The following is a 20,118-nucleotide window of genomic DNA, read 5'->3' as shown; positions in this document are numbered from 1 at the left end:
CCTTCTGATTCAAGGTCCATTCAAGCATCCAAATCTAATTTCTCTGCAACTGACTGCTTGGAGATTGAACGCTTGATTCTATCAAAGCGGGGTTTCTCTGAGTCAGTCATAAATACCTTGATTCAGGCTCGAAAGCCTGTTACTAGGAAAATCTATCATAAGATATGGCGTAAATATCTTTTTTGGTGCGAATCCAAGGGCTTCTCCTGGAGTAAAATCAGGATTCCTAGGATTTTGTCTTTTCTCCAAGAGGGTTTGCAGAAAGGGTTGTCAGCTAGTTCTCTAAAGGGACAGATATCTGCTCTGTCTATTTTGTTGCACAGATGTCTGGCAAATGTTCCAGACGTTCTGGCTTTTTGTCAGGCTTTAGCTAGAATTAAGCCTGTGTTTAAATCTGTTGCTCTGCCATGGAGTCTAAATTTAGTTCTTAGAATTCTTCAGGGGGTTCCGTTTGAACCCATGCATTCCATAGATATTAAGCTTTTATCTTGGAAAGTTTTGTTCTTAGTTGCTATCTCTTCAGTTTGAAGAGTTTCTGAGCTATCTGCATTACAATGTGTTTTGCCTTATCTTGTGTTCCATGCTGATAAGGTGGTTTTGCGTACCAAGCCTGGGTTCCTACCTAAGGTTGTTACTAACAGGAATATCAATCAGGAAATTGTTGTTCCTTCTCTGTGTCCTAATCCTTCTTGTAAGAAGGAATGTCTGTTGCACAACTTGGACGTGGTTCCTGCTTTGAAATTTTATTTGCAGGCAACCAAAGATTTTCGTCAAACATCTTCTTTGTTTGTTGTCTATTCTGGAAAGCGTAGGGGTCAAAAGGCTACAGCGACTTCTCATTCCTTTTGGCTGAAAAGCATTATCCGTTTGGCTTATGAGACTGCTGGACAGCAGCCTCCTGAAAGGATTACAGCTCATTCTACTAGAGCGGTAGCTTCCACATGGGCTTTTAAAAATGATGCTTCTGTTGAACAGATTTGTAAGGCTTCGACTTGGTCTTCGCTTCATACCTTTTCCAAATTTTATAAATTTGATAGTTTTTCTTCTTCGGAGGCTATTTCTGGGAGAAAGGTTTTGCAAGCAGTGGTGCCTTCCGTTTAGGTTTCTGTCTTGTCCCTCCCTTCATCCGTGTCCTAAAGCTTTGGTATTGGTATCCCACAAGTAAGGATGAATCCGTGGACTCGGTACATCATGCAAAAGAAAACAAAATGTATGCTTACCTGATAAATTTCTTTCTTTTGCGATATACCGAGTCCATGGCCCGCCCTGTCTATTCAAGACAGATGGTATTTTTGATTTAAAACTTCAGTCACCTCTGCACCTTATAGTTTCTCCTTTTTCTTCCTAAGCCTTCGGTCGAATGACTGGGGGTTGGAGTTAAGGGGGAAGCTATATAGACAGCTCTGCTGTGGTGCGCTCTTTGCCACTTCCTGTTAGGAAGGATAATATCCCACAAGTAAGGATGAATCCATGGACTCGGTACATCGCAAAAGAAAGAAATTTATCAGGTAAGCATAAATTTTGTTTTACCTTCGGCAGGTGGTGGAAGATTGGAATAACCGGATTTGTAACAAATAAGTGTTCAAAAGTATTCTTGTCAATTACTCCCATATACAGTCCATCATCCAAAAGGGATTTAAGTCTGTCCTGTAACAGTCTAGTGTGGTTTGTTTTGAGTACACTGTATTATGTCTGGTCATTCAGTTGTCTGAGAGCTTCTGTGATATAAAATTCCCTATCCATTACCATGATACTTCCACCTTTGTCTAATTGTTTTAATACTATTGACATGTTATTCTGTAGAGATAAAATAGCTTCTCTTTCGTTCTTAGACAAATTGGAGTGGCCTGCATTAGTGGCAATGTTTAGATTATTCAGATCTTCCAGGACTCTTTTATGAAAAGACTCCCCCCCCCCTAGACTGATTAGGATGAACCTAGACCTATTTCTTAAACTTGGTGTTGGTACAAGACTATCAAGGGAATTCATATCTTGTTCATGCTCCAAGATGTTTAACGTAACAAGATCACACATATCTGGAAATGAAAAGAGAGAATTTACCTCTGGTGTTATTCCTTGATTATCAGTCCTAACAACAGGGTAGGGTTATTTATCACTAAAATGTCTACGAAGGGTGAGATTTCTAACAAATTTGTTCACATCCAAAATAGTTTGGAAAAGATCAAACTTGCGCAATGGACAAAATCCCAAACCCAAATTCAACTGAATTCAACTTCATTCAGAGCATAAGAAGAAACATTAATTACTATGTTTTCCTTTACTTCTTTAGTTCCCTGAGTGTATACCTGTTTTTTCCCCTTGTACCTGTTGTGCGCTCTATACCGCTCCCTCCCTTGATTTTTAGAGCTGACCAAAAAACCTGTGTCACCTGAGACCCCATATTGGGGTTCTCTTGGGCATTGCTCGTAGGATGTCGGGTGAGCGCACTTGAGAATATGCGATTGTGTTCGCGCACGAGTAGGTTTTTTTCCACTTTTTTTGCTCCATTGACTTCTTTGGGGGAATAGGCTATCCCCCGTGTGGTATTCCAAGTTAGGCTACGTGCGTCATAATACAACAGCAAACTGACGTGCTTCAAAAGCTTACTTCTAGCGCAGTTAACGCTCGAACGGGAGCATTAAATAATGCTCCACTCGTAATCTAACCCAAGATGGGTAATAACAATCACTATTGAGTATTGACAATATCTACATATAATAATAATAATAACAATTATAGTACAACAATTATGTCCAGTTTGTTAACAATTTGTTTTATAGTTTCTAGTGGCTGAGCGTAGAACTAAAAAAGAAAGCAACTACAAAACTGACCAAAAAAATATTTAAACTGCTCTAGCTAGTCAATCTCCATCTGTCATTTTATAATATCTGATACAGTAATAGACCATCAGTGACACATACTAGAGTTCTAGACAAAATTGTAGTATAGGATTAAAGTGATTAAAGATTGAATATATGAAATCTTATATGTTTCATTTTGATTAAGATCCTAGTAGTTGCAAAATTTAATAGGTCAATGAAAATTAGATACTTATATGTCAAAAATATTCACTTGCGTTTTACAAATTTACAGTGAGTTTAAACCTTACTAAAAAAATTTGCATTAAAAAATTTATTTTTTATATATGCATTTAATCTTAAGAGGATTTGCTTGTGTGTGTGTGAGGGTGCATCTTAGGTTCTGTGTAATTAGGGGTAAATGCAATTAGGTTATTAAATGGACAGTCAACACCAAAATTTTTGTTGTTTAAAAAGATAGATAATCCCTTTATTACCCATTCCCCAGTTTTGCATAACCAACACAGTTATATAAATACACTTTTTACCTCTGTGATTATCTTGTATCTAAGCCTCTGCAAACTTCCCCCTTATTTCAGTTCTTTTGACAGAGTCAAATTGGTGATAAAAGTAAATTGGAAAGTTGTTTAAAATTGCATGTCCTATTTGAATCATGAAAGTTTATTTTGGACTTGACTGTCCCTTTAAGTAGTTAAGGGGCTAATTATGGCAGGTGTTTTTGATAGATTAATACTGGGAGATGGAATCAAGCAGCAGTATTACATTTGTGTATATTTTTTATAGAACATTGCAGCTTTGCTTTTGCATAACTATTTTTATTTTTTTGTACTTGTCCCCATAGATCTAGCAGATCCTCATAGCCTAATGGATGTAGTAGAAGTAAGCACAGGCAGTAGGGGCAAGCCATGTCAAACACTAAGAGGATGAACATTGTGTGTACAATCTAATATAGTAAATACCTTTAGACTAAACAAACAAAATAAGTAAGATTCTGTAGTGCTGTGACAGACATACAATACTGGAGTACCTCTAATGTTACAGTTTTCAGTAGATTTGTAAGCAGTTTCCCCAGCTTGGCATCCCCCTGTCCGTCTCTATTGCTGCCATACATACTAAGTACTAAATTGCTTTAGGGCTCATCATACAGTGCTGCACTTTGGCCCTCTCACCTAAGTCTCAGGGATTTGCTTAAATACTTGGATGCATTGAGTGATTTAGAGCAGTGTTTCTCAACAGTGGCCCTCAAGTACCCCCAACAAGCCAGGTTTTTATTACAGCTGAACTAAATAACAGGTGAAATATTCATCTGATAGATGAGAGAGCAGGTTAGTAACCATGGTTACTGAACAGCTGATTATTTCACCTGTGCACTGGTTCCGCTATAATGAAAACTTGGCCTGTTGGGGGTACTTGAAGACCGCGGTTGGGAAACGCTGATTTAGAGAAGTTATTGAATAACAAATTCATAATAAACTCAACTATTGTGAATGAAAGTCTTTGTCACAGCTGACAAATAATATTGAGTGCTTTTGCGCTTTCCTGTTATAATTTATATGCCCCTCCATTATTGGCTTATGGCGCTAGCCAATCACTGCAGACCACACAACCTAATGACTTGGAAAACCTTGGGGGAATCTTCTATGATGATAAGTGTATAAATGTAAAGGGACAGTAAACACTCTAATTTTTATTACAGATTTCAACATTGCAGCTGTAAATGATATTTGCTGCGCATGACACGCTTGCCATTATCATAATGTTATAAAATATGTCCCATAATTGTGCTTGCCTTGTGCTCTAAACGTTTTATTTTTATTATTTTTTCTGCAGTGTATGGTTTAGCCAGTCACATAGCTACCGATTAAAAAACTGCAATGCAATCCACTGTTTACCCATTGCTAGCAGTGTGCTGTTTTCTTTTTTTGCAGATATTGACAAACAGATATTATTATAATTTTATACAGTTATTAGTTATGTTTTGAATTATGCCACAATATATTGTCTAAAAGTAAAATGTAAAGGACAATCAAGGTGACATTTAAAAGAGAATGTATTGCTTAGACTGCAAAGCTCTTGAGTGAGCTTTAGAGACAGGGAAAGGGGTGGGTGGCAGCCTTCTCATGTCCTGGACTTCCTTACTTCAGGTTGGGTGGCAAAAATATAATGTAAGTTTAATAATCTCCTAGAAATAAAATATATTTTTTATTAAAAAGCATAATTTGTTTGCAATGTAAATACATAGAAAAATGCAGATATTCATTTAGTTCTGTGTATGTTTACTGACATTTTAATGTCCATTTAAGTATAAATTGCTGTGAAGCATTAATTATGTTTTAAAGAAACCATATATTGACATGTCTCAACGCTCAGCTGAGACATGTTCCGGGTTCCTAGGCATCCTTGGTAACACACTGTTACCGTGTGCGCTGTTCCGGCGCAACCCATCTCGTTAGCATTCTTGTATGTTGGACATCCCTTAAATACTGTGCTCGAGTTTTGAATCTCTGCCTGCATATATGATTCTGCTAATCTTTGGGTGTGCTAATTCTTAGATTTGATTATTATGTTGCTGATCTCTGCCATTTTTCTGATTCTCCGGTGCCAGCCGCTTGCTTTGAACTTTTGGATCATCTTTGACTTTGCTTCAGCCTTTTACTTTGACAACATATAGCCCATTTGGTTCTGACCCCTTCCTTTCTCCGAATGCTCTTCAGCCTCACGACTTCGCAGCCCGCCTTGTTCTTGAACCCAGCCTGTCTGACTACTTTTCACTTGTTACCTTCTGACTTTTAGGACGTGACTCCAGGTATTACCGTATTTATCCAGTAGCCTCTCCAAACTGTACCATCTTAAAGAGAATCAATTCCTGGGTCTTATTCAGAGTGTTCAGACTGTGTAATTATTATAACCACTTCTCAGCCTCTGGGTCAATTCATGGACAGATGATTTGCTTCGGCCTGACAACAGTATTCCATTATGCATATATTTTTAGTCCATAACACAAAACCCACCCTTTTCTAATCTCACCATTTACCCATATTTAGTCTGCATTAAAAAAAAGAAAAAAAAACAGAGCAATTAATAAACCTTGCATATTTGTCTTTGCCATAGACTAATACAAGTGATTCCAATACAATATTTTACCTTATGAGGGCTGTTTCTTATCCTTTTTTTCTTTTAATGAAAAATGGTAGTTTACGCTCATGATAACGTTTAGCAATATGCTTGATACACCAGTTTCATTCTGTAGCCTTCCCTATTAGCATATTTGTTTTATTATCATTAATGTTAATAGTACACAGGGTCTAAAAGCAGAATGATAGTAAACTAATGACAGTAGTAGTCATGAACTTGTCATATAGATCGTCCTAAGCAATTAAACATTACATTCCTGCAGGTGGCAGTAAGGTACTATTGAACATCCATTAATACTGATTTTATTTTTTTTTACCAACTAAAAAAATAAAATTTCTTACAGAGAACGTCACTGCAGCAGGGGAAATATGTCTATCTGTATTTGTTTTTAAATGGATTATATCTTATTTTCCTTTATAAAAGATGCTAACATCTGGCATTCATAGAAAATAATCACTCTGGACTATCAGCTTGGGCACTGGCTCGTATTAAATTTATCTTGCCAGTAAAATACCTTTCTGTTCCTCTTCTTCTCAGCCGCCTCCCAATCGCACTCTCTTTTCTGACCTTTTATCTCAGCAGGGGGCCTGACTAGAAAGAAGCTTCTGGAAACTGTGTGTTTTTCATTAGATTTTTAAAGCTGTGAGTTGCACGGCAGATTTTTTTTTTCCTTCTACATATCTGTCCCAGCACCTGCTGCTTTTGGGTTTATTTTTTTTAATTTGAAATGCACAAAGCTTTGGGAGAGTGAAAATCTATTTTTTCTTTCATAACTGATTCTCTAATCAGTTAAAAAAAATAATTGGCATGAAAAAAAAGTTCCTTAGCATTTCCTTTTTTTTTAGTTTGTGTTTTTGTTTTATTTCTATAGAAATGGAAATAAGCAGGTGCTATTAGATGTGACTAGCTAAGCTATAGTAAGCATTTCCATCTGGAGTGTCAGCACGAAGATTATGTGTATGATTTGTTAAAGGCTTTAGATTAACTATGGATAGCACCATTATATTATTGATGTCAATTTACAATACAAAATTTACTACTGGTTTGCCATAGGAACCCCTCTTCTTAATGGCTGGCAACGATGATCCCCTTTGATTGTATATATATATATATATATATATATATATATATATATATATATATATATATATATGTCTGAAGAAGAGGAGTTAATATCCTCGAAACGTTAATTAAAATATGCTGTTGTAAAAATCCTGCAAGTGCTGCTATTGTTTCAATATATATATACATACATATATACAGGTATATATATATATATATGGGAATTCTTCATTACTTCATTAGTAGGTCTTTGCCATCGACCATATACTTTTAATGATGTGCCCCCATATGTATGTTTCTGGAGACCCTTCTGTTGGTTGCAGTACAAGGAGATACTACTTTTCCTCTTATAAGATAGACTTTATTCTTTGTAATCCTTTGACAATATCGTATTTATATTTTGAAACAGAAACATTTCCACTTTCTTTGCAGTATAAATGCATTTGAATGTGTATTCACATTATTGTTAAACAAATAGCTTAGCTCTGCTTAATAAACATTCTAAATTGCCATTTGTATGCTGTAGCTAGCCCACAGTTTGCTATTTTTAAAACACAACAGAGTACACAGTACATTATTATTTACATAAATTCCAGTGAGTACAGATTCTCAAATCTCCCTTTTTTGCTGGGAGAGTCATATTTTGAAGGGCAAATTCTTCTGTCCCTTCTAGTATAAATACACATATGTAATATTAAAACCTCACAATGTAATTTATATCTAGAATACAAGGGAATGATGTCATTTTGAATGACATTTTTGCTTTATAATCATTTGAATTGCCTAAACCCTGCTACTGCTAGAAGACACCATTTTAACTACGAAGCAGTGGCCATTTTGTAATATCTGTGGGACCAGCCAAAGTAAAGAAATTTAAAAAAATGGTTGATTTATCATTTTATTATATTGTTGCCCACTAAAGTAATTCCAGGTTTAACACAATCTGTAATATTGTATTATTCACTTCCTAACAATGTATGCATGCTCTTAATTTATCATGGAATAATATTTTTTTAAAATAGCATTTTAGTGGTATTGTTTAAGATATTTAGCCTCCTTTTATCATTTTTTTTTCTCTTCCCTTTTCTTGGGCCTCAGCTGGTTTCCAGCTTCCCTAGCATTAGTTGACCACACTTTCTTTGTATCCTATTTAATCATTTTAACTTAGCAGTGTGAAAGGACAGATGTCCTTACCATGTCTTAGTTTATAATGGCTGCTGTTGCAAAAATTGGACATGGAAGATGTTGTACAATACCGTTCAATATCATTCATACATATTGTTTATTCTCTGTACCTTTTAGCTCAGTGCTAACAATTAAGTTTGGAAGAAAAAGTTTAACTAGCATCTATAAATAGCACAAATACAATTAAGAGACATAGAGACCCAAACATTATGAATAGATATTAAAGGGTGAGTATACTACAACATAAAAAAAAGCAAAAAAAGAAAAAGATCATTTACCTTTATTTTGCTGTTTGAAATAGCTGCTTTTCCCTGTTGTAACCACAACCTATACTGATATTGAATACAAAATAACTATGTGATCAAGAGGAAGAAGGAGCAATTATACTCCCATTGAGGGTGTGCATTTTCAATTGCTCTCTCTAAGTATAAGGTTTTGTGTATAAAAAAAGAGATACAATGATGTGGACTTTTGGTTAGATAGAAAGATAAGAAGGTCTGCTCTTGATGCAGGTTCAACCCATTTGTATGGATAGCTTCAATGAACAAAAAACATATTTCATATACAAACATAAAGGAGTGATTTCCCATACATTTTTTACCCTGAAGCTGGAAACACAATTAGAGAAAAGACTACACCTTTTTGTGTGCCCTTTGATACCCAGAAGAAGTAAGAAGCGGATAGGGTTATATGCAGTGTGAATACACATTAACTCTTGTACAGCTCATTAATGATATATACTGCTTCTATCTGTAATACTGCCCTGGGAAGTTATTGTCAGTCCAAGAGCTGGGATGTGGGGTGTTAATAGTGAATGACCTAATATCCTCGGTATAGCCTTTAATGTGACCTACAAGGCAGTCTTGATTTTGATTTCTTGATAAGGTGAAATCAAGATGGTGAGTACATTAAGACTGGTGCAGCAGTAAAGCTGAAAGTAACTTCTGGGTGATGGGCACAAGGAAAAAAATCTAAGTCACAGGTAAAATGTTCAAGTACTAGAAATCTTAGCAGACAAGTAAAGTAGTGCAACAACAGTCAGCACTATACATGACCATGGATTGGTATGCATGGGAGGCATGTGAGTAGGGTTGCTATCTGTGCTCCATTAAAGTACCAGACAACCTATAGGTCACTGGGCACACTTGGTATGCGGCGTCACACAATATCCCACCAAAAGCTCAATCATAGGCCCCATGCTTGATTCCACTGTGAATATTTTTCACAACTGAACAGTCATTTTATCACCTTGGTTATCAGTAACACAAACACAATAGTGATTTGAACCCCTTGACTGACACAATCACATACACACAGCAATGGTGTAACCCCACTTGACTGTATCACATATAATAGAAAAAACTTATTTTTTGGGCTGAATTTTAATTCATAAAGACATAGGAGGCCCTTTAAATTTGGCTGGCACTCATGGTACTTTACAAATACTGGACATTTAAGTGTTCAGTATTTTTGTACAGATTTTACTGGACAGCCTGATAAAATACTGTACTGTAAAGTTGAATACTGGACACCTGGCAACCCTACATGTGAGACATGTCTGAGTCATGAACAATGCACAAGAAGCCCAGTTGTAATGGGAGAATGGTGCATTATCAACAATGATGCTATAGTTGCAACTGAGCATGCAAGAAAGAACTGTTGGCCTTTCATAAAGCAAACATGAGACCAAGCAAATGAGGTCTTAGGACTGTGCCCAATGAGCTACATGTACAATCGAAATTAATCATAAAATGATAAAAAAAATTAACAATTAAACTGGTCAATGTATTTGAATATGTTATGCAACATTAAAAGGGTACTTACATAACACACCAAATTATCTTTTTTGTTTTTTTCCCCCTAAATTTGACCTGATTTATCAGAACAGGGATTTAAAAACAAGTGTTTTCTGTAACATTTGAGGCGCTAATCCATGTCTTACTGCTGTTTTTGTTATCATTGTCAGGTCCTGAGTACAGGGATCGAGCTGGAAGCATACAGAAGCTTTCATAGCTTGTCAACATGATGTGACATTGAACACCACAGCAACCCTCTGAACGGAAAGATTATTATTATTTTTTTTCTGAACAAGCCCCATTCTTACAATTATTGTGAGATACACATAGATGGGTAGAAGCCGACTGTTTGTATAAAAAGACAGTATTGATTGCACTCTTCTCATATTCATTGTAGGCTGTCCCTAGGCAATACAGTAAATGTCACATTTACACTCCACTACAGCTAGTTATGTTCCTTGTTTTTTTATTGTTTTAGTGTTTAGAGAATGCTAAGTTAGTGACAAGTAAAATAGATTTCTATAGCCATTTTTAACTCTCGTTGTCTATGGATACATTTATAAGATCTAGTTGTAAGGCTTTTGCTGTTTTCTTGTGAAATTTGAGAGGCTCCCTGTCAAATCACATTTGTGCAAAGCACAGGTTATGTATGCAAGAGAATGACTAACAGCCCTTAATTAATGGTCACAGGGTAATGCAGAGCAGCTGTATGAAGAGCTGGAGAATTCTGCGGCAGCATTTAAAGGGATATTACATTATTTTTTTTGTATATGCTTAGTATATAAGCAATTACACACTGCACTGCAAATGTTTGAATCCAAATTAAATCTTTTAAACGCATTAAAACTATAATTTTTTAACATGCTTTGCATTGTTTCATAGTCCAGGAACACATCTATTGAGCTGAATCTACTTAGGCACAGATATGTATGAGCTAGTGCACTGATCAAGCAATCACTGAATAGACCGGTGCATACAGGGGTAGACAATAACATTTATGGATGTAAAAGCTGAACAAGATGCTAGCGCTCAAGTGTTCTGGAGGTACTGATTGGATACTTTATAATTGTATACCTATCTTTACCTGCCCCTATCACTACCCATTTTCTTTGTAAATACACCTTATACTGGATATATAAAAAAGGAAGAACATGTAACAACTCAGGACAGTTGGTACTTTTGGGATTTGTTAGTGCTCTGATAAATTTTTGGGAAATTTAACACGTCCCAGCAACCTCTAGAATCACAACTGTTGTTTTGTTAGGGCTCCAAATCCTGCATAATGCACTCCAGCTTCCAGGGGGCAGTGAAAAACATAATTTGTGTAAGAACTTTCCTGATAAATTAATTTCTTTCATATTGGCAAGAGTCCATGAGCTAGTGACGTATAGGATATACAATCCTACCAGGAGGGGCAAAGTTTCCCAAACCTCAAAATGCCTATAAATACACCCCTCACCACACCCACAATTCAGTTTAATGAATAGCCAAGTAGTGGGGTGATAAAGAAAGGAGTAAAAAGCATCAAAAAAGGAATTTGGAAATAATTGTGTTTATACAAAAAATCATAACCACCATAAAAAGGGTGGGTCTCATGGACTCTTGCCAATATGAAAGAAATGAATTTATCAGGAAAGTTCTTACATAAATTATGTTTTCTTTCATGTAATTGGCAAGGGTCCATGAGCTAGTGAGGTATGGGATAGTAATACCCAAGATGTGGAACTCACACAGAAGAGTCACTAGAGAGGGAGGGATAACAATAATAACAGCCATTTTCCACTGAAAAAAATAATCCACAACCCAAAATATAAGTTTATTCCCATAAATTAAAAGAAAAAACTTAAACATAAGCAGAGGAATCAAAGTGAAACAGCTGCCTTAAAAACTTTTCTACCAAAAACTGCTTCTGAAGAAGCAAATACATCAAAACGGTAGAATGTAGTAAACGTATGCAAAGAAGACCAAGTTGCTGCTTTGCAACTGAAGCTTCCTTCTTAAAAGCTAATCTAGTAGAATGAGCTGAAATTCTCTGAGGCAGGGCCTGACCTGACTCCAAATAAACCTGATGAATCAAAAGCTTTAACCAAGATGCCAAGGAAATGGCAGAAGCCTTCTGACCTTTCCTAGAACCAGAAAAGATAACAAATAGACTATAAGTCTTCCTGAAATCTTTAGTAGCTTCAACATATTTCAAAGCTCTTCCAACATTCAAAGAATGTAAGGATCTCTCCAAAGAATTCTTAGGATTAGGACACAAAGAAGGAACAACAATTTCTCTATTAATGTTGTTAGAATTCAATTTAAATGAAGTCCACAAAACTGCCTTATCCTGATGGAAAATCAGAAAAGGAGATTCACAAGAAAGAGCAGATACTTTGGAAACTCTTCTAGCAGAAGAGATGGCCAAAAGGAACAACACTTTCCAAGAAAGTAGTTTAATGTCCAAAGAATGCATAGGCTCAAACGGAGGAGCCTGTAAAGCCTTCAAAACCAAATTAAGACTCCAAGGAGGAGAAATTGATTTAATGACAGGCTTGATATGGACCAAAACCTGTACAATAGCAATCTTTCTGTGAAATAAAACAGAAAGATCAGAGATTTGTCCCTTCAAGGAACTTGCAGACAAACCTTTATCCAAACCATCCTGAAGAAACTGTAAAATTCTAGGAATTCTAAAAGAATGCCAGGAAAATTTATGAGAACACCATGAAATATAAGTCTTCCAAACTCGATAATAAATCTTCCTAGAAACAGCTTTACGAGCCTGTAACATAGTATTAATCACTGAGTCAGAGAAACCTCTATGACTAAGCACTAGGCGTTCAATTTCCATACCTTCAAATTTAATGATTTGAGATCCTGATGGAAAAACGGACCTTGAGAAAGAAGGTCTGGTCTTAAAGGAAGTGGCCAAGGTTGGCAACTGGACATCCGAACAAGATCTGCATACCAAAACCTGTGAGACCATGCTGGAGCTACCAGCAAAAAAACTATTGTTCCATGATGATCTTGGAGATCACTCTTGGAAGAAGAACTAGAGGCAGGAAAATATAAGCAGGTTGGTAACACCAAGGAACTGCTAACGCATCCACCGCCTCCGCCTGAGGATCCCTAGACCTGGAGAGGTACCTGGGAAGTTTCTTGTTTAGATGGGAAGCCATCAGATCTATTTCTGGAAGACCCCACATCTGAACAATCTGAGAAAACACATCTGGATGGAGCGACCACTCCCCCGGATGTAAAGTCTGACGGCTGAGATAATCCGCTTCCCAATTGTCTACAACTGGGATATGAACTGCAGAAATTAGACAGGAGCTGGATTGCGCCCAAGCAAGTATCTGAGATACTTCTTTCATAGCTTGGGGACTCTGAGTCCCACCCTGATGATTGACATATGCCACAGTTGTGATATTGTCTGTCTGAAAACAAATGAACTGTTCTCTCTTCAACAGAGGCCAAATCTGAAGAGCCCTGAAAATAGCAGGGAGTTCTAAAATATTGATTGGTAACCCCACCTCTTGAGATTTCCAAACCCCTTGTGCTGTCAGAGATCCCCAGACAGCTCCCCAACCTGAAAGACTTGCATCTGTTGTGATCACAGTCCAGATTGGACGAACAAAAGAGGTCCCTTGAACTATACGATGGTGATCTAACCACCAAATCAGAGATAGTCGAACATTGGGATTTAAGGATATTAATTGTGATATCTTTGTATAATCCCTGCACCATTGATTCAGCATACAAAGTTGGAGAGGTCTCATATGAAAACGAGTAAAGGGGATTGCGTCCGATGCTGCAGTCATGAGACCTAAAACTTCCATGCACATAGCTACTGAAGGGAATGATTGAGACTGAAGGTTCCGACAAGCTGAAACCAATTTTAATTGTCTCTTGTCTGTTAGAGACAGTGTCATGGACACTGAATCTATCTGGAAACCTAAAAAGGTGACCCTTGTCTGAGGAATCAAGGAACTTTTTGGTAAATTGATCCTCCAACCATAGGCAGGAAGGATCCTCCAACCATGTCTTTGAAGAAACAACACTAGTTGATTTGTGTGAGATTCTGCAGAATGTACAGACTGAGCTAGTACCAAGATATCGTCCAAATAAGGAAACACCGCAATACCCCGTTCTCTAAATACAGAGAGTAGGGCACCAATAACCTTTGAAAAGATTCTTGGAGCTGTCGCTAGGCCAAATGGAAGAGCGACAAATTGGTAATGCTTGTCTAGAAAAGAGAATCTCAGAAACTGATATTGGTCTGGATGAATCAGAATTTGAAGATATGCATCCAGAACTGGCCTGAATAAATTTTCTTTCTTTGGGACAATGAATAGATTTGAATAAAACCCCAGACCCTGTTCTTGAAACGGAACTGGTATGATTACCCCTGAAAGCTCCAGGTCTGAAACACACTTAAGAAAAGCCTGAGCCTTTGCTGGATTTGCTGGGGCACGTAAGAGAAAAAATCTCACAGGAGTTCTTACTCTGAATCCTATTCGGTACCCTTGAGAGAAAATACTCTGAATCCATTGATTTTGGACAGAATCTGCCCAAATATTTTGGAAGAATCTTAATCTGCCCCCTACCAGCTGAGCTGGAATGAGGGCCACATCTTCATGCAGACTTGGGGGCAGGCTTTGGTTTCTTAAATGGATTTACTCCAACTTGAAGAAGGTTTTCAATTGGAACCAGATTCTTTGGGGGAAGGATTAGGTTTCTGTTCCTTATTTTGTCGAAAGAAACGAAAACAGTTAGAAGCTTTAGATTTACCCTTAGATCTTTTATCCTGAGACAAAAAACTCCCTTCCCCCCAGTGACAGTTGAAATAATGGAATCCAACTGAGAAGCAAATAAATTATTACCTTGGAAAGAAAGAGATAGTAATCTAGACTTAGATACCATGTCAGCATTCCAATATTTGAGCCACAAAGCTCTTCTAGCTAAATTAGCTAAAGACATAGATTTAACATCAATTTTGATGATATCAAAAATGATATCACAGATAAAATGATTAGCGTGTTGAAGCAAGCGAACAATGCTAGACAAATCAGGATCCATTTCCTGTTGCGCTAAACTTTCCAACCAAAAAGTTAATGCAGCTGCAACATCAGCCATAGAAATGGCAGGCCTGAGAAGATAGCCAGAATATAAATAAGCTTTCCTTAGATAAGATTCAAGTTTCCTATCTAAAGGGTCCTTAAAGGAAGTACTATCTTCCAATTGGAACAGTAGTATGTTTGGCAAGAAAACCAAAACTCCAATCTAACTGCTGGCAAAGGATACAATTTTTTTAAACCTTGAAGAAGGTCTTTTTAAACCTTGAAGAAGGTACCAAGTCTATTCCATTCCTTAGAAATCATATCAGAAATAGCATCAGGAACTGGAAAAACCTCTGGAGTAACCACAGGAGGTTTATAAACAGAATTTAAACGTTTACTAGTTTTAGTATCAAAAGGACTAGTTTTCTCAATATCCAATGTAATTAACACCTCTTTAAACAAGGAACGAATATACTCCATTTTAAATAAAAAAGTAGATTTGTCAGTGTCAATATCTGAGGAAGGATCTTCTGAATCAGATAGATCCTCATCAGAGGAGGATAATTCAGTATGTTGTCGGTCATTTGAAATTTCATCAACTTTATAAGACATTTTAAAAGACCTTTTACGTTTATTAGAAGGCGGGATAGCAGACAAAGCCTTCTGTATCGCATCTGCAATAAAATCATTTATATTCACAGGGATATCATGTACATTAGATGTTGAAGGAACAACAGGCATTGTACTATTACTGATGGATACATTCTCTGCATGTAAAAGCTTATCATGACAACTATTACATACCACAGCTGAAGATATAGGGCGCGATCCGATATAGATCGCAGTTTGCGGCGCAAGCGAGGGAACCGGCGTCGCCCGCAATTTCAGCTCGCAACTCGAGCCATCCCATATAAGTCGCCGTCAGATGCTAACGTGCCGTAAGTCTCACAAACCAGCGATGTCCAGAAATCTGCGCAAGTACAAATTTCTGGCGTCGCCAGTGACTTGCGGCACGTTAGAATCTGCCGGCGCCTATAAAACCTGACTAAAGTCTAAAACACCCGCACTGTCTAACACGCCTCCCTAACATAGCCCGCACTGTCTAACACGCCTCCCTAACATAGCCCGACACGTCTAACCCTCTATCCGCTATCCCCCCTCACTAGCCTAACAATAAAAAAGCTATTAACCCCTAAACCGCCGCTCCCGTACCCCGCCGCCAGCTATATTATATCTATAACCCCCTAAAGTGAGCCCCTAACACCGCCGCCATCTATATTAAAATTATTAACCCCTAATGTAAGACCCTTACACCGCCGCCATCTCTATTAAAATGATTAACCCCTAATTTAATCTACCTACCCTGCCGCCAGCTATATTATCTATATTAACCCTAAGTATATTATAGTTAATATAGGTATTACATTATATATATTAACTATATTAACCCTAATTATATTAGGGTTAATATAGTTACTATAGTATTTATATTAACTATATTAACTCTATCTAACCCTAACACCCCTAACTATATTTATATTAAATTAATCTAATTAATTTATAAACTAAAATATTCCTATTTAAATCTAAATACTTACCTATAAAATAAACCCTAAGATAGCTACAATATAATTAATAATTACATTATAGCTATGTTAGGGTTAATATTTATTTTACAGGTAAATAGTTAATTATTTTAACTAGGTATAATAGATATTAAATAGTTATTAACTATTTAATATCTACCTAGTTAAAATAATTACCCAATTACCTGTAAAATAAATCCTAACCTAAGTTATAAATACACCTACACTATCAATAAATTAAATAAACTACAAACATCTATCTAAAAATACAATTAAATTAACTAAACTAAATTACAAAAACAAACAAACACTAAATTACAAAAAATAAAAAAAAGATTACAAGATTTTTAAGCTAATTACACCTATTCTAAGCCCCCTAATAAAATAATAAACCCCCAAAATAAAAAAAATTCCCTGCCCTATTCTAAATTCAACAAATTTCAAAGCTCTTTACCTTACCAGCCCTTAAAAGGGCCTTTTGTGGGGCATGCCCCAAAGAATTCAGCTCTTTTGCATTCAACAAATACAATCCCCCCCCCCCCATTACAACCCACCACCCACATACCCCTATTCTAAAACCACTCAAACCCCCCTTAAAAAAGCCTAACACTACCCCCCTGAAGATCTCCCTACCTTGTCTTCACCACACCGGGCCGAACTCCTGATCCGATCCGGGCGATGTCGTCCTCCAAGCGGCAAAGAAGAATTCTTCCTCCGGCGATGTCATCCTCCAAGCGGCAAAGAAGAATTCTTCCTCCGGCGACGTCTTCCTCCAAGCGGCAGCAAAGTCTTCATTCTTCCGGCGGCATCTTCAATCTTCTTTCTTCGCTCCGCCGCCGCGGAGCATCCATCCCGGCCGACTGCTAAACTTGGAATGAGGTACCTTTAAATGACATCATCCAAGATGGCGTCCGCCGAATTCCGATTGGCTGATAGGATTCTATCAGCCAATCGGAATTAAGTTAAAAAAATCTGATTGGCTGATTGAATCAGCCAATCAGATTCAAGTTCAATCCGATTGGCTGATCCAATCAGCCAATCAGATTGAGCTCGCATTCTATTGGCTGATCGGAACAGCCAATAGAATGCGAGCTCAATCTGATTGGCTGATTGGATCAGCCAATCGGATTGAACTTGAATCTGATTGGCTGATTCAATCAGCCAATCAGATTTTTTTAACTTAATTCCGATTGGCTGATAGAATCCTATCAGCCAATCGGAATTCGGCGGACGCCATCTTGGATGACGTCATTTAAAGGTACCTCATTCCAAGTTTAGCAGTCGGCCGGGATGGATGCTCCGCGGCGGCGGAGCGAAGAAAGAAGATTGAAGATGCCGCCGGAAGAATGAAGACTTTGCTGCCGCTTGGAGGAAGACGTCGCCGGAGGAAGAATTCTTCTTTGCCGCTTGGAGGATGACATCGCCGGAGGAAGAATTCTTCTTTGCCGCTTGGAGGACGACATCGCCCGGATCGGATCAGGAGTTCGGCCCGGTGTGGTGAAGACAAGGTAGGGAGATCTTCAGGGGGGTAGTGTTAGGCTTTTTTAAGGGGGGTTTGGGTGGGTTTAGAATAGGGGTATGTGGGTGGTGGGTTGTAATGGGGGGGGGGGATTGTATTTGTTGAATGCAAAAGAGCTGAATTCTTTGGGGCATGCCCCACAAAAGGCCCTTTTAAGGGCTGGTAAGGTAAAGAGCTTTGAAATTTGTTGAATTTAGAATAGGGCAGGGATTTTTTTTTATTTTGGGGGTTTATTATTTTATTAGGGGGCTTAGAATAGGTGTAATTAGCTTAAAAATCTTGTAATCTTTTTTTTATTTTTTGTAATTTAGTGTTTGTTTTTTTTTGTAATTTAGTTTAGTTAATTTAATTGTATTTTTAGATAGATGTTTGTAGTTTATTTAATTTATTGATAGTGTAGGTGTATTTATAACTTAGGTTAGGATTTATTTTACAGGTAATTGGGTAATTATTTTAACTAGGTAGATATTAAATAGTTAATAACTATTTAATATCTATTATACCTAGTTAAAATAATTAACTATTTACCTGTAAAATAAATATTAACCCTAACATAGCTATAATGTAATTATTAATTATATTGTAGCTATCTTAGGGTTTATTTTATAGGTAAGTATTTAGATTTAAATAGGAATATTTTAGTTTATAAATTAATTAGATTAATTTAATATAAATTTAGTTAGGGGTGTTAGGGTTAGATAGAGTTAATATAGTTAATATAAATACTATAGTAACTATATTAACTATATTAACCCTAATATAATTAGGGTTAATATAGTTAATATATATAATGTAATAACTATATTAACTATAATATACTTAGGGTTAATATAGATAACATAGCTGGCGGCGGGGTAGGTAGATTAAATTAGGGGTTAATCATTTTTATATAGGTGGCGGCGGTGTAAGGGGTCAGATTACGGGATAGATAAGGTAGATGGCGGCGGTTTTAGGGGCTCACAGTAGGGGGTTAGTTTATGTAGATGGCGGCGGGGTCCGGGAGCGGCGTTTTAGGGGGTAATAACTTTATTAGGGATTTCGGGGGGGGGGGGGGATCGCGGTTGACAGGGAGATAGACATTGCGCATGCGTTAGGTGTTAGGTTTATTTTAGAAGATCGCGGTTGACAGGGAGATAGACATTGCGCATGCGTTAGGTGTTAGGTTTATTTTAGCAGCTAGTTTAGGGAGTTACGGGGCTCCAATAGTCAGCGTAAGGCTTCTTACGGCTGCTTTTTGTGGCGAGGTGAAAATGGAGTAAGTTTTCTCCATTTTCGCCACGTAAGTCCTTACGCTGCATATTGGATACCAAACTGCGCGGGTTTGGTATACCTGCCTATGGCCCAAAAAACTGCGGGCGACGGCAGAAATATACGCGCGTAACTTCTAGCTTACGCCGTATATAGGATACCAAATCCGCGCAATTATTGGCGTCGCCGGCTTTTGCGGGCGACGCTTTATATCGGATCGACCCCATAATCTCCACAAATTTACAACAGATACACTTAGCTTTGGTAGAGCTGTTATCAGACAGCAGGGTTCCAACAGTGGTTTCTGAGACAGGATCAGATTGAGACATCTTGCAAATGTAAGAGAAAAAACAACATATAAAGCAAAATTATCAATTTCCTTATAAGGCAGTTTCAAGAATGGGAAAAAAATGCAAACAGCATAGACCTCTGACATAGAAAAAGGCAAGAGGCATATAGGAATGGGGTTTTAAATAATAACATTATTTGGTGCCAAGTATGACGCACAACGCAAAATTACATTTTTTTGGCGCTAACAACAGCCGGAAATGACACACTCGCATCATTGCAGATGCAACCTTGTGCAAGGAAACTCGGTGTCAACTAAGACACCAGAAATTACGAATTTGCGTCACCGGACGTACCTTTGCACCAAAAAAAATCTTGCGCCAAAATTGATACAATATAAACATTGGCATTTTGCGACCTTGCGAGCCTAATTTT

The sequence above is a fragment of the Bombina bombina genome, chromosome 5 (genome assembly GCF_027579735.1).
Source record: "Bombina bombina isolate aBomBom1 chromosome 5, aBomBom1.pri, whole genome shotgun sequence".
In the NCBI taxonomy this organism is placed as follows: domain Eukaryota; kingdom Metazoa; phylum Chordata; class Amphibia; order Anura; family Bombinatoridae; genus Bombina; species Bombina bombina.
Note: the sequence above shows the minus strand (reverse complement) of the source record.